The 16,053-nt window shown below is 37.8% G+C and overlaps 1 long non-coding RNA gene across 1 annotated transcript; it reads right to left on the reverse strand.

Moving 5' to 3' along the window:
- Positions 1–415: 415 nt before the first annotated feature.
- Positions 416–4,571, reverse strand: LOC145988257 (uncharacterized). Its single transcript, XR_014441718.1, has 3 exons — positions 4,476–4,571; positions 2,233–2,359; positions 416–844 (listed from the first exon to the last, which is right to left on the reverse strand). It is a non-coding gene; the product is annotated as an uncharacterized LOC145988257 (long non-coding RNA).
- Between the last annotated feature and the right edge of the window lie 11,482 nt (positions 4,572–16,053).

Raw genomic sequence — 16,053 nt, forward strand, 5'->3', positions numbered from 1 at the left:
TACATGGGAACTTTGCATGTAATATCAGCTTTTTAAAACTTTAGGAAAACCCTTTTGTGTGTTCTGTTACAGCTCTTGCAATAACAATCTTCTACAACAACACACTACTTTATGGCAAAAGTAACTAAGGCAATGAAGTACATTGATATTTCATAACGACAAACAAGGCTTAAAAACTGTTGCAAAGGTGAAGCTTTAAACAGAATAAAATAAACCTTTTCATGTTTCATCTTGCATATGAAAATATAAATCTCCTTTCTTTAAAGAAATATATTTTAAGGTAACAGCCATCCAAGCCATATGAAATGGCTGATGTGCATTTTACTGAAAAATTATCTGAAAATTATGGCTCAAGCAGATATTTAGTTTTCTGTTGGTTGAGTCCCAATCTTCAAAAAGACTTTCCAGCAGGTAGTAAAAATAAATAAGTGAACCATTTAAAGTATTCAATAATTAAATGAAAGAAGTGAGGAATTGGCACTGCTAACAATATTGAAATAAAGTTCTGGTGTACCGTTACAATGTTATATTTCAAAAAGAATGTCACAGAAAACCTATTTCACACAAACTTAATAACATTAAAGCACATCTGAAGATTCACACACACACACATGCAGAGTTGACAGTGGATGGGAAAACTGAATTTTCTTCCATCCCTCCATCTTTGATTTTTGTTGCCATAGGAGGGCGATAGTGAAGCACCATGTTCTTTAAAAGACACCTCCATTTTTGTTTTAGGATGTCAATGGTCCATTACATTAGGCAGCTATGCACCTCAGGAGTGTTTTCACCAGCACCATCTATTGGTGTCATGACCCATGGTCCTCTGGATACCCACTGTTACCTGCAAAGATAAAGAAAGGCCTGTCCTGAGTTTCCACTGTAGATAATAAATATCCCAATAATAATTGAAAGTAACTTCACTCAAAAGATTTTAAAGGATCAGCAGGAATTCAAGTATTAACTTATGAGCACTTCTATAATCTATTCCTTTACTTCAAAACATCTAAAGTGCACATATCTGGTGATGGTTCCCCCAGTCTCTTATGAAGAAACTGTATGTTAAATTTGGCAATCCTCTAAAGTGCCACATTTATAGAAATTTTGAGTACTTTTGTTCAAATCGCAATGTCAATGTTTGACTTCTAAAAATACGCAAGTGTTCCACAAAAGCTCTATTTCCATAGCAAATGGAATGTTGAACAAATGAACATGTAATAGTCCCATCTAGTTGTTGCACTTTTTTACACTCTGTGCAGTGCAGGTGTATCCAGTGTCAAGAGTAGTGCAAGGAAATCACGTCCAATCAACTAGACGGAAAGCAGTGTTCCAGTTAAGAAGATTCAACAAATGCCTGTCTGCTGCTTTGAACGGTCATTTGATTAGTTAGCACACACCACGTGACCATACACCAGTCCGAAAGGTAGTGCAGATGGTGCAGACACCAAATACACTACTTGACTCCAAATCAACAAACTTAGACAACTCAGTGTTGCACCGTGCAACCAACTAGACGATTCAGTGCAAAGAGAGTCAAAAAGTGCAGTCAACTAGACGGGGTTAATGTGTTATGACTCCTAGGTGTTTTATAAACTTGCCTACAACAAACGAGGTTAGATAAATTTATCATCCTCAATTTACATTCTACAAATTCTATTACATTTCAATAATCTTGTTATTCATATCCAAATTAAACATGTATCATATTTAATCACATGCTCATTGTGTGGCAAACATTATAGATTATGCTAACTGTGAATGTTATGTGAAGGCTTCCATGTAAAGTATTGTCTGGAATAAAAATAGTTATATGATTTTATGAAACATTCACGTAACATTTCTATTAATAAAAATGCTTCCACATAAAATTGTCCCTAGCATGGTCTTGTTGTATACTGGTAGGGTTTCTTCTTATTATTATTATTACTACTTGTATCTAAGAATAAAACGTTTTGATAACATTTGAAGAACTCAGAAATGTTTAAGTTTAAAATTTACGGATAATGCACATTTTGTAATAATAAAAAGGTGAGAGAAGAGAACACTAGACTTATTGTAGAATATAGATAATTATGAAACAACACTGCACATGTATTCATAATACAGTAATGGTAATAAACATAGTACTTCACATCTTTAATAATGCAGTTCATATATGAGATGAGTGCAATTTAAATACTTCATGGAAAAATTATTAACAATAATTATTCCAGACTTAGAACATCTACATACCTAACAGCCAAGTGTTCCTTGTACCTGCCTTATTCTTATATTGACAAAAGTATCTGATGTTGGAATTCCTCATGTGTCCACCCTGGATACCGAGAGTAGTCACAATATTTTCATTTTAATCGGCTATCTGCAAAAGAGGAAAAGTACTGTAACTTTTGCACAAATAATTGGGTTAACAAGTTGAGGTATTGATCATAATAAAATACTGCACAAAGTTAATGATTTTTTAAAAATATATATATATATATATACACTACCGACAAAAAGTTTAAGACCACCAGGAAAAAGTGCCAAAATCAGTAGAAATGAATGTATTTCGTAATTAATCTACAAGAAACAGATGTAAGAATCTGCTTGGCAATGTACAAACATAGGTACATCCACTATACATACTAATGTCACCTCATGTTTTGCTTTCATCAATATGTCTGCCATGGGCCTTAATGACAGCAGTGCAAACATGTGGCATGCGCTCCAACAGTTTGTCCAGATAGAATGGTTGAATGTTACGCAAGGCATCGTTGATGAATTCCCATAGCTGTTGAGTGTTGCTGGGTAACTTCTTCCTGATGTCCCTATCGATTTGGTCCCATAGCAGTTCAATTGGTGAAAGATCAGCAGACTGTGGTGGCCACGTCATGAGAACTAATGCCCCTTTTGTTGCCTTGCGTTCCAAATACCGCGTGCACAATTTGGATGTATGTTTGGGATCATTATCTTGTTGAAAAATAAACCCATTACCAACAAGACGACGACCAGAGGGGATGGAATGGTGCACCAATATCTGATGATACCCTTCTTTTACTTCCACCCCCATGTTTCACTGTGGGAACAAGAAACTTTTCTTTCATTCTCTCGCCGACTTTTCCACACACAAAGGTTCACCTATTGCTGCCAAATAATTCATATTTGGATTCGTCGGTCCAGAGTACCCATTTCCAGTTATCCACAGTCCAACCTTGGTGTGTTTTAGCCCAGGCCAATCGTTTCGTCTTGTTGACACGTCATAACAGTGGCTTTCTAGCAGCTACTCTGCCATGCAGCCCTTCTTCGCGCAACCTATTCTTCACCGTTGACACAGACACAGGCGCCAGTCTGCTGTTATTCAGAGAAGCAGTGATGACTGGTGCTGTTAGGCGCCTGTTCCGTTTGCTAGTTACTGTAATATATCTATCGTCAGCTGCAGACGTTACACGAGCTCTTCCACTACGTTCACGATCAGCATGACTGTTGGTTTTATGGTATCTGTCCAATGCACAATGAACACCAGTCTTGGAAATATTCAGTTTTCTTGCTATTTCGCATTCCGAATAACCTTCATTTTTCAGTGCACATATCACAGCACGCTTTTCAACCAAAATTGCCTGTTCCCCACGATGACGGCCCATTTCACACAGCTCCACTTACCTTGCACACCTCACACACAATAATGGGCTCGCAATGTCGCCTGTATGAAGAGCAAATGACCCTGAGCCACTGATAAGGATGCACATGAGGCTGGCTACCGTACTGACCGGTTTCACACACACAGCTGAAATGCTGCCAACTTCAGCAACGTCTTTTGTCACTTTCCATTTTGTCAACTACATGCTACACATTCGGAAAAAAAATGATTTTCTCATCTTGCGAGGTTCAAACTAGACTACATTGAATTTTCCATGTGTATCATCATCACGTCTTTCTTGGACAGGAACCGTTGGTTCCATACAACACTCCATACTGATTTTTTGGCCGTTTTTCATGGTGGTCTTAAACTTTTTGTCGGTAGTGTATATATTCATGTTATTCTGAATGAGAAATACCATCCATCTGATGTTACACATTACTCAGTTGTTTACTTCTGATTTATTTGAAAATAGCAACTGTTTTGAAAACCCCACAAATTCACCTTTTACTGTGTTCCAATAAAAAATAATAAAATATTAAAAGAATATCACTCTGGAACTGTTATTGCCATGAGCACCTTTGATTTGGTTTGTCTTAACAATTATAATTGTATTGTTTTGTCTATGCAAATAGGAATACGAGATAAAACGTGATACAAATTTGTTTGCTAATCCAGAACTATATGGATAGTATTGAAAATAAAGCATGTTCACTTGCACAATATACCTACCTACATGGCCAGTTAGCCACTCATTTCAGTATTTATGTTTTATTACACTTTATTGTAGAAGCTGCCTAAAACCCACCACATGATGGATGTCAATAGGTGTTATTATAATGAAACAAAAATAACGTACACTATCTTACCTCCTTTTAACATCCAGCTGCTCTGCTTGTATCAATGGGAACTTCATCCATTGTGAGGAGCAATAACCACCATAGCACTGCACACTTGCTCTATACACTGGCTGATGACCAATAACCATCTGGCTGGTACCTCCATGTTGTGAAAATGAGAACTTATAGCACCTATAAAATTATTTCAGAAAAAATAAATATAAATTCTCTTACAAGGAAACTTCTATCAAACAGTTCCCACTGACTCAAAGATTTTCATGCTTAAAATAAATTCATGCTACCCACTATGAACACATGACATAAGGTAGTTAAACTGAGTGCATTCTGTTGATGGTTTCATATAGAAAAAAATATTTTCCCCTTTTCAATTGATGGTTATGAATACAGTATACCAAGTACCCCCTCCATGCACACACACACACACAAATATATATACATTACTAATGACAATTTTGTCACGAAAAAAGGTTCTCTCTCACCAGTGTCTGGGCAACCGAATGGAGTACTTTCACTTTTACTGGTGCTTAGGTGTTTAGGTTAGATTTTGTGATTACAATAAAAAAAAGATAATTTTACATTCCCGTCGTGATAAAAAAATAGATTTGGGATAAATTCTAACGTCCGTAACTCTGTAAATATGCGTTTATATGCCCCCAAGCTTCTGATATAGTCTTAACAACAGTTAATCTTTCCATGGGGAATTTTTCCTGGAAATTCGAGGGAGCACGTAATTTAGTACACTCGACCTGCAATTAATACAACTTAAAACATAGTGTCAAAATTTCCTTTAAAATCTTTATCATCAGTTCACGTACTGTATAAATCATGCGTACCATTTTTCCCCCTATATATAACGTATGGTAGTGGTGCCTAATTGAAGTATTTTATAGTACCATAATTTCATTTACTGGTTGCAACAGGACAATACGTTGCAGAAAATTAATTGTTCTTATTTTGTGCGGCATCGTTATTTTACCTTTTGATGTGACGTGGGTGGAATGTTGGCATACATTTCCCAGGTGTATCAAAATATATTTTGCAGTAGTATTTTATTTCGCGATTGCTAAGCTTAAGGAATGTTGCAAAAATATCAGCTCTAATTCTTACAAAGTATGTGGAACAATGTAATTAACATTAAGAAGGAAAATGGCACGAAGTATTTAATTCTTTAGGTACATTGTAGCAACAATTCACAATACATACTATTTCACTCTCCCCCAGATTTGTTCCAATTGCCCTTATGTTCATACCCAATAATATTAATAACATACTAACATGACGTACTTACTCGAAATACGACTGAAACGAAGTGGGCTTGCAATTCTTCTTTCTTCAAAACCATCCTCCGCAACAGCTGATAGTGTCCATCTTGAAAATCTGCAGCCGTGAACGAACTCGGTAGGTGCCTGGCTTGTGAGTAGGTTCCACTCGTTTTCTGTTAGCGCATCCGTAACCGTATTCGTTAACGAAGAGTGGAGACTACACTAAATGGCATTTGTTAGCCTTTCTTGACAAAAACGTCACGAACTCGTTAGACCTTAACGTGTTGACAGTTCAAGACTTAGGCCCCTGATACGAGTTGTCATTTTCAATTCCCAGAAGCATTTCAGCTGCAAAATGTGCCCTAAGCGGACGATCATTTGGCTTTATGTGGTGATGAAGCTCGATCTAAGCAGTCAAATGGAGTCACTTGTGTAAGACCTTGTGAATAGTCGATCTAGGAATTTGAAGTTCGGAACTAGCTCTTCAGATAGACTTCCTTGGACTCCTTGCAAATGCCGTTCTCACACGTTCGATTGTTGCCTCATTCACAGACACTTTCGCATGTTTGCCGGTTTGTGGTAGTAAAGAACCTGTTTCTCGGAGTGTTCTGTCCCATTGGAGAATCGCTTTATGACCAGGTGGATCCACATTCCACGTACGACGAACACTGCGTTGAACCCAAGTAACAGATTTCTCTTCTGCTAGCCATAACACGCACTGAACTTTCTGTTGCGGTGTCCACATGTTTTCCACTGCGCGATCGACTACTGAATGGCGCCTGGCTTCCTTTCGAGACAAGAGCTATTGACGTGCATGCGCGACCGTGTAGCTGTCTGAAAACAGTGTTGCACAATCTCGGAGAGTTTCCCTTTCCTGTCATATGAAAAATACTGCAATATCCTTATCTGGTTTTAAATGGCGAGCATTTATTTCTCGATCCCTCTAGCGTGGACATGCTGTATATAAAACCTGGGTCATTCCACGCCATTTCAACGAGGTCAGGATACCCACCAACTCCGATTTCGATGAAATTTAGTATACACCTTTCCTTTATGGTTGAAAGAAACCTCCTAAATTTTTTTCACTATATCTCAAACGGTTTTCATTTTACAGCACTTTGAAATGTCATTAAATCAGTGTTGTCTGTCACTCTTGAGACCCTCGACACAAGATACCCTTGCTTACATTTTATTTCTTTTCTCCTTAACCAATCATCAGAACTCTTTGAAATTTTACACAAATTACGTACAAAATTTTTGGGATTGGCATTTTTGAAAAAGAAAAAAAAATGTTTTTTTTAATAAAAAAATGATTTTTTTAATAAAAAAATGATTTTTTAAATAAAAAAATCAGGCAAGAGAACTTGGGCACATATTTCTGAATGGAGGTTATCATTTTAATCAGAAAATTTTTCTCTTTGAAATAAAAAAAACAGCAACAAAATATCTTGAACCGTTCCAGAAATAGAGCATTTTAATATTTTGCCGAAAATTGCACGTGAGAAATGACTCCCAAGACATCATCTTTGGCAGCCTGTATCTCTGCCAGGAATTTTTTTTGGACAAAACAAAAAAATACGGGTTTCTTACTTCGTCCTGAATTTTATCATATGTTTAATTCAATAACATCTGAGACTATGAAGGTAAGATTTTTTCTTTGCCTGCCTGAATTGATATGGACTATGCTGTATAATAATTATTTTAGAAACCAAAAGCATCTAAATATTGAATAAAGTTTTACTTTGTGAAAATAAAATAAAATTGTTCAGTAAACCATATATTTCACAGAGTTTTCTGAAAGACTGAGAAAGTTCCTCAAGTCAAATCTCAGAAGTGTCATGCCTGTCACAATTATAAAAAATAAATTTTCTGTAACTGAAAATTGAGAGTGGGGAGGAAATTCTGAAATTATATAAGTTTCAAAAAATATATTTTCTCTAACTGAAAATTGAGAGTGGGGAAGAATATTGTGAAATTGATGAATGATATGAAATTACATGAATTCATAGAGTTACATATTTGAAGGTGACAAGAAATGTAATTTTTCCCTTTCTGTTGAAATGAAGTCCTGTTTTGTGTAGTGTTTTCTATCTATGGAGTGTAGACCCAAAATTTTGACATTTATGAAGATTTACACACTTTTTCTACCTTTCTGTTGACTTTTTGTTCGATGGCATGGTTTTTACATTCGATGAGTGGGTCGGTGGGTCTTCATCGATTAACACTTCAAATGGATTTTGATGGAAAAATGTAGTTGATACATTGTCATGTGCAGTATATTCCTACATGCAAGTTTGCAAAGAGAGGTCTGTGCACTGGATAGTCGTTGGAGAAAGAGGAGAAAACTTACCATCAGTAGTTTAGGTAAGCACTGAGAGTTTGGAACTCCCTTCGATGATTGAATCCAGAACCACTTGCACCAAAGGCGAGAGTTCTAATCATTCGGTTTACGTTTCACAAATACTATTATTATGAGAGGAACAAGACGAATAGGATTTGAGTGTGAGAATTCACTCAATCTTATCATTTTACTCCTTATTGGAGTATGCAGGAGAGACCTGTTCGATATATGTTGATTTTTCAGCTCACCACACTCATGAACACAGGTGAAATAATGAAAGGCACCATCGACGGCAGAGGAAGTAACTGATAAGTACGATCGACAACAGAGGAACTAACTGATCAAGGGCACTCACAGAGGGAGGCCAAAGGGGCAGTTGCTCCCTCTGGGATATCTGGAAAGACTTCATATAATTCAAATTTTGAAATTGCAGCATGAAAATATGGATACTTCCTATAGACCTTATTGGACCTTTACCGAAATCACAAGGTTATAGCTTTATTATAACAATAGTGGACATTATGTCGAAATTTATAATGGCCTAACCTTTGAGAAAAGCTACAACCAAGGAAATTATAAATAAGTTCCAACTGCAATATTTTTATCACTACCCACTTTCTAAAGTAATTTTGTTTGACAATGGATCTCAATTTCGATCAGCTGAGTGGAAGAGTTTTGTAGAATCGAATGGAATAAAACATGTTACAACATCAGTGTACTCACCTTTCGCCAACCCAATTGAGCGATACAATAAGGAAATAATCAGGCTACTAAGACTATACACAAAGGATAATCATCAGCAGTGGTTTAAACACTTAAGTGTAATTATTGGACTTTTAAACAGTTCGGTATCTGAGGTTACAGGATTTACGCCGAATGAATTGTTTCTTCATGATAATGTCAAGAATACAGTATTTCATCAAATTAATTGGCCATCTGAACTGGAGAAGGTGACGTGGCAAAATAAATGTCTAATGGCAAAAACAAGAATGAAGAAAAGGGTTATAACCAAAACGAAGAAAGAGGATGGAAGGAGTATCACAATCGCAATCAACGATATTGTTCTTGTTAAAAACCATGAGAAGAGCAGCTTCCTTAATAAGAAAATTCACAAATTTCTGGATTTATGGTTAGGTCCTTACTTAGTTAAAAATGTTAAGAACAATTATGTGGAACTTATGTCTCTAGATGGGAAGAAATCTGTAAATAAGCAAAATTTGTCTAATGTAAAGAAGTTTAATTGTTCAGCCTATAGGAAAACAGAGTTGCTTAAATTTGCCTAAATAATTCTTGAATGCAGTTAGGTTAAGGTAACTACGGACACTTCTACTATGAAAAATGTAGGATATTTTCATTTTCAATAATATTGTTCATTCATTTAATGTACTGAATGCATGCTACTAAAACAAAATGAAGAATATGTCAGTCAAGTTTGATTCACGGAGTTCATAGTGAACTGAATTAATATTGTTTGAAAAAAAAGTAATTTATGTTGTAATTTAAAAATGTTCATAAGTTTGGAACTAAATGTGGTAAAATTTTCGATATTTACAGAACTGAAATAAATCGAAAATTTTCACCCGGAAGGGGTGCGTATTGTGACTGACCCAAAGATGTTCATTTATTTCATTTATTATGTTTTGTTTAATTTTGTGTTTAATACACACGATGATATATCTACACTGGTCAAAAAAATTAGGGGAGCAAGCAAGAAATCACAAAACCAAAGTTGGTAAGTCAAAAGTAGCAATGTATTTTGATTAGGTGAGTGTGTCCTCAACCAGTACAATACATGTCTATTGAGTCATTAGCACAGCAGAGTTCTAGGGGTGATTTCTGCAAGGTACTGCACAAAATCAGGAGAACAGCATGGTGATAAGACAGCAGAAATGGACAGATACGCAACAGATCCATACCTCTAATAAGGCGTGTGGTCGCCATGAACTGCTATGACAGCTGCACATCTGTTTTGCATGGAACCAATAAGGTTATCAACGACAGCCTGCGGGATATTCAACCATTCCTCCAGAAGGGCCATTTCCAACTGTTGCAGAGTTGTAGGCGGCGCTGGCCGAGCAGCAATGCGTCTTCCGAGTGTGTCCCACACATGTTCAATGGGATTCAAGTCTGGGAAGGACGCTGGCCATACCATTCGTTCGATACCCTCATCCCGTAGCATGGCGTCAACCAGACGTGCTCGGTGAGGTCGGGCATTATCGTCCACAAAAATGAAACGATCACCGATATCTGCAGCCATTGGGACAACATGAGGCCTGAGGATCTCATCCCGGTACCGTAAGGCTGTCAAAGTACCGTTCGGGATAATGTGCAGGGGATGGGGGGGTACGTCGACCAACAATGATCCCTGCCCATACCATTAAGCCACTGCCACCATACTGAGACACTTCGCGCACATGTGCGGGATAATTGCGAGTCCCACGTTCCCTCCAGATGAGAATGCATCGATTATCTGACTGGAGACTGAAACGCGACTCATCCGAGAAGAGAACTGAACTCCACTCTCCATGTCCCCACTCACGATGTTCCACAGCCCACTGTCTGCGGGCCCTACGGTGTTGGGCATTCAGAGGGACACCCACCATTGGTCTTCTTGCATAAAGACCCCTTTCCCGCAGGCGATTTCGTACAGTTTGGCCCGAGACACTTCGTCCTGTTGCCAAAACAAGGCCGCGTTGCAAGTCAGTTGCAGTTTGCTGCCTATTCCTGCGAGCCGACAATGCTAAGTACCGGTCTTCCCTAACTGTTGTTAACCGTGGGCGACCTTGCCCAGGTCTCCTTTGTACTGTACCTGTCTGTTGAAATCGTGTCCACAACCTGGAAATGACACTGCGTGACACACCAAGGGCTGCAGCCACCTCACGTGTTTGCCCGGCTTCCATCCTCCCAATGGCTCTCCATGCGCTAGATTCCCCTAAATCGTGTTGTTCTGCCATCGTTCCTATTCAACACTACTCAATTGAATCCCACCTGCACTTACGGTCTGGCAGCACCAAACAACCGGTGTTCCCAAGTGACCTCGTGATTGCTCCTCATATCACAAATTCTGCCACGTGCCTTATGGTGTCACTAGAGAGCTCTTCATGCTGATGATTCATCACAGATGAATTGTACTGGTTGAGCACACACTCACTTCATCAACATACGTACATTGCTAGTTTTGACTTTCCAACTTTGGTTTTGGGATTTCTTGCTTGCTCCCCTAATTGTTTTGACCAGTGTATGTTATCAATTTCTGTTTTGTTATATTTTGTAAAACGTTGTTGCATTAATATGATGTATAATTAACTATTATCACATTCTTGATAATGTAAAATTACGATGTATACATTTCTATATACATTTTTGACCATAGCAACGATAAAGAAACAAAACACAGTAGATCATTAAGTGAAAAAATATATAGACATTTTAAATAGTGACGTCGGAGTTTCATTGAAGTTATCAAAATCCTAATTGCTATTTCGTAAAGTGAATACTAGGATGCTTCGTTGAAGTTCAAGTAAAAGGCTTGCTTCATGCGGTGTGCTAACCACTCCAACACAGAGGTTGGCCAGTTCCTTTTCGAGTTATACATACGCGATACAGAAATATGTAGTGAGAATTTTGATTATTAAGTAATATTTACTTTCATGAAATAACGAAGCGAAAGAAAATAGATATCCAATTTTAAAGGATGGAAGAAACAAATATGGGGTAAAGAGTAAGGTGGTTGCCACTTTCCCCTGCTGTTGAAAGAGTGCTAGAAATGTCCATGGCATTGAAATCATATTTTTCTACCCAATTCAAACTACCTAAAATTTGGCTTTTCGAAATAAGTAAGCGAATCTTACTTGTTACATTTGCATTCACTTGTGGAGATATTTCAGTCTAATATCCAAAAATTAGAAAAGGAGTAAAATTCTGCGCTTATAGATATTCTTTGTAATTTGTTAAAAAAAAAAACAGATTAGGAGATTGTTTTCTTTGCTTAAGAGCCCGTATCAGCGTCACTCGAAAAAGCACCGGACAGATGTCATTTATTCTTCCTAGTCTTACCAATATTGATTCCATTTCCCCCTTCGAACGCAAATCCATTGCATGGGAGACCTATTGAGACTTTGCTGGATAGAGGGTTGCTCTGACAAAAGAAACAGACAAAATTCCCTGCTAATCACCCCCCCCCCCCCCCACCCCCCGTGCCTGGAAGGTCAGACTCTGACCATAACAGACCCACGTTTACAACTCCCAGGGTTTCTGTGACAAGACAAGACTTTTTCCGAGTGTCTGAGAGAAGAAAAACACACATTGACGAACATCGCAATACAACTTACATGTAATAGATCCAAGGACTATTTAGGGGAGGCAGGGTGGGGTGTCCAGGGAGTCCGAATCTTCCACGAGAGACTTACGAAGTACTAAAATTAAATTATGTAAATATGCTTGTTTTGTTTAGCGTCTGTCGTATAATCGAGAGAGGTGTATTTCCGTCAAACTTATTGTAAGGGAAGGATTACATCCAGGTTTTTCAACTTTGTATGACTGTATCAAAGATGATTTATGCACACCACTACTTAAGTAATATGCTTAAATATTAAATTAAGAGTTTTACTTTTCGTCAAATGGATCTAACATCCTTTTTCGTTATTCAATAAATATTCAATTCCTTATCTCTTTCACAATCACCTTGCCAGGGCAGTTGTTTTTATACAAATTGAAGCCATCTTAATTATTCATGAGCTAGATAATGAATACGTGCTGTTATGCCGTCTTTTTCGCATTCATGTAATAACAATATCAATTAATATTTTAATATTATTAATTTAATATTACAGTAATTTTAATTTGTTTTCATTATTAGAAGAAGGTACCAACATCATAGGCGTGCGCAGACCCTCTGATAAGGTGGGGGGAAGCCTTGAAAATTCAGTCAGATCGGGAAAGAAAAACCTCATTTTATCTCTCTGTTTTAGTTTTTTGCATTGATGTGATATATATATATATATATATATATATATATATATATATATATATATATATATATATATATATATATATATATATATATATATATATATGCGTGTGTAGCCTATATTATATACATTTAGCCAAATCCACTCTCCTCACCTCCTCGTTGGGGCCCCCTGGGATCTTTCAAGATGTGAAAGAGAGAGTGGTGTGCGGAAAGCAACGGGAAGCTACCGCATATATCTTTTCCCTAGAAAAACTGCAATCATGATGAGTCATTCCAAGGCAAAATATTCCGGACGTAAACTAGCCCCCCATTCGGATGTCTGGGAGGGAGATGTCTGGGAAGGACATGTTATGACAAAGGACACTGATGGGGAAAAGAGAAGCAAACAGAAGGTAAGATTAAGGATTGGAACGTGGAATGTCAGAACCCTGTTACAGTCGGGAAAACTAGAAAACTTAAAAGCAGAAATGAGAAGAAACAAAAGTAGATGTTATGGGAATATCAGAAGTGAGGTGGGAACAAAATGGTAAAATAGTGAGTTCAAGATGTTTTATTCTGGAGGTGATCAACAAGGAAACCATGGCGACTCACATGTCGCCCTGGACTCTTTCCCTTCTCCGTCGACATTTGACCATTTTTCCAGCCAGTTACCCAATTATACACCATTTTCCGTGACACTGCATACTCGCCACACACCGTCTATGGATACGTGCCGTTGTTTCCCCTTCCTTCCACTAAAACCAACTCGTCCATCATTGACCACATTCATCTTGTTCCATGTTGTCCACAACAGCACTCGTGACGTTGTGCTTCGACGGCTGCACAGGCCACAGACTACGCACTGTCACACGGTGCTGCCACCTGGCGGTAGACAAGGTACCTATGCGCCCATCCTGCGCAGTGCATGGAATTACGCCATTTCATTTTGCATTAAAACAATAAAGTGTAATTCTTTATGATACGCCCCTCGTATATTACGTAATCTATTCATTCGCCCCTTAACAAACCAACAGCAAAAATTATATAAATTGTCTCTGAAATGTGAGCGCTCGTTTTCCTTCAAACCAAACTGTTATAGCAGCAACTGTCTGAATTACTTATTTGTTCTTACTTCTCTCTGGTAATTTACAATGCATTGGAAAAATGAAACTGCGAGCAAGAAAATTTTTCGATCCAAATTTTTGAAAGTTAGAAACAGTATTGATTTAATAGGACGCAAAAAAAATTCATGGGACGCCATGGCATTCTCTTTTACAATTTTTCTCAATCAGATTGTTCGGCGCCCAGAGCCAACTCCCGTTACTTCCTAGCTACGGCTCGGAAGTTGACCACACCTCGAAAAGAAAAGCAGATACCATGAGCGAAGCGAGAAAGAAAATTTTGCCAAATGTATTTTTATTTGTATAAAACTTAAAGTCGAGGGGACAATTGCCCCTCTGTGCCCCCTGCAGGTGATTCTGGCAGTCTGGAAGAAATAATGCAAGATGGACGTGAAAACTAATTCCGTCTTGAGTATCCTTTTGTCCTGCTACTAGTAGATTCTGCTAGTCTTGCTTTCTTTTACTTCAATGTATGCCCCCTATAATTGATTTCCGTCCAAGGTTGGAAAAAGGCAAAAGGCAATGCCCCCATGTCCCCTTGTGGTTGCGCCATTTCCTTTTAGAGTATAATATTGTTTAATAACAGCGACAATATTCCTCTCCACTAAATTTCTAGGTCCACTAAATTTCTAGGTGAAAGTATAATACAATTGTTATATAGGGGCATGGAACGTCTGGAAGGGGGGCAAGGATGACCACACCTCGAAAACGAAGGTCAACCTAGAAGTATATATTTCACACGTATAATTAGATTTCAGTCATAGTAATTTACATTAATTATTATGTAATGGGGACGCAGGAATGCAATAATTTCAAATTCAAGGGGACAGCACTAGTTTCGGGGTAATATGCCCCATGGAAAAATACCTTTCTTGTCCCTTTGTGGAAAAATCTGTAGAGAGAGAGAGAGAGAGAGAGAGAGAGAGAGAGTGTGTGTGTGTGTGTGTGTGAGAGAGAGAGAGAGAGATGCAGTTATTTGAAAGGTTCACATTCCTTTAATAAATTCTAAGAGGACTTTTGAACTTCAGGAATGGCGCTAAAGGGGGTAGTGAGGGTTCAAGCCCGTCTTAGCCCCCAGATTTTTATTGTACCGTAGACGCATTTAGACCAAAACAAGAGAAAAAGGTTTTTTTTTTTCATTATAAATCTTTCATAAAAGGTCATTACAATGCTCAATTACATTTCCTACTTCAGGAAGACGTTACCTTATTACGATGTGTTCTAAAATCGTAAAGGGGCAGGGCAACTGCTTATCTGCCTGGATCAACAACGGCCACTGATCATTTGATACTAAGAAATTGTTAAATCATGAGTCGCCAAACTTGTCACGAAATTGACATGATATTCTGTTGTCTACCTGGTAGGTGGATTTATTCAGTGTCTGTGAGATTGTTATTTGGTTCTATAGGTTATATATAGAGTTAAATGTGTACAATTATTATCCTCTGCAAATGGTTTTTCCAATTTCCGGAATAGGTGTGAAAAATGAATTTTTGAAAGTTGGAGGACGTTTAACATCTCCAGAACCGTCAAGTTTATTTTCTGTTTGTAGTGATTGATTGATTTAGTTTACTTTACATGGCTTTTCTGTCACTTTTGTCTAATTGGGAAGATGGAGGATGAGTGATGATATGATGAAATTGATGAATGGACACCCATACCCAAGCTGGGATTCGAACCCAGGACCTCTGTAGTCGTAGCGCGATGTACTAACCACTCCACCACGGGGGGCAGCTTTTCTGATTGTAGTTTCTTATTCGAGTATTTGCAGTGAACATAATTGTCAGCGATGTTTTCTCAATCCTTTCATCATTACATCTATTTTTGTTATTGAAAACATCCGAGAGGCAAAAATACGACATTAATGAATTAAAAGACTACAGAAACTACCTAACTCTTAAA

Source organism: Lepisma saccharinum, chromosome 5 (assembly GCF_977018435.1).
Source record: "Lepisma saccharinum chromosome 5, izLepSacc3.1, whole genome shotgun sequence".
Lineage (NCBI taxonomy): Eukaryota > Metazoa > Arthropoda > Insecta > Zygentoma > Lepismatidae > Lepisma > Lepisma saccharinum.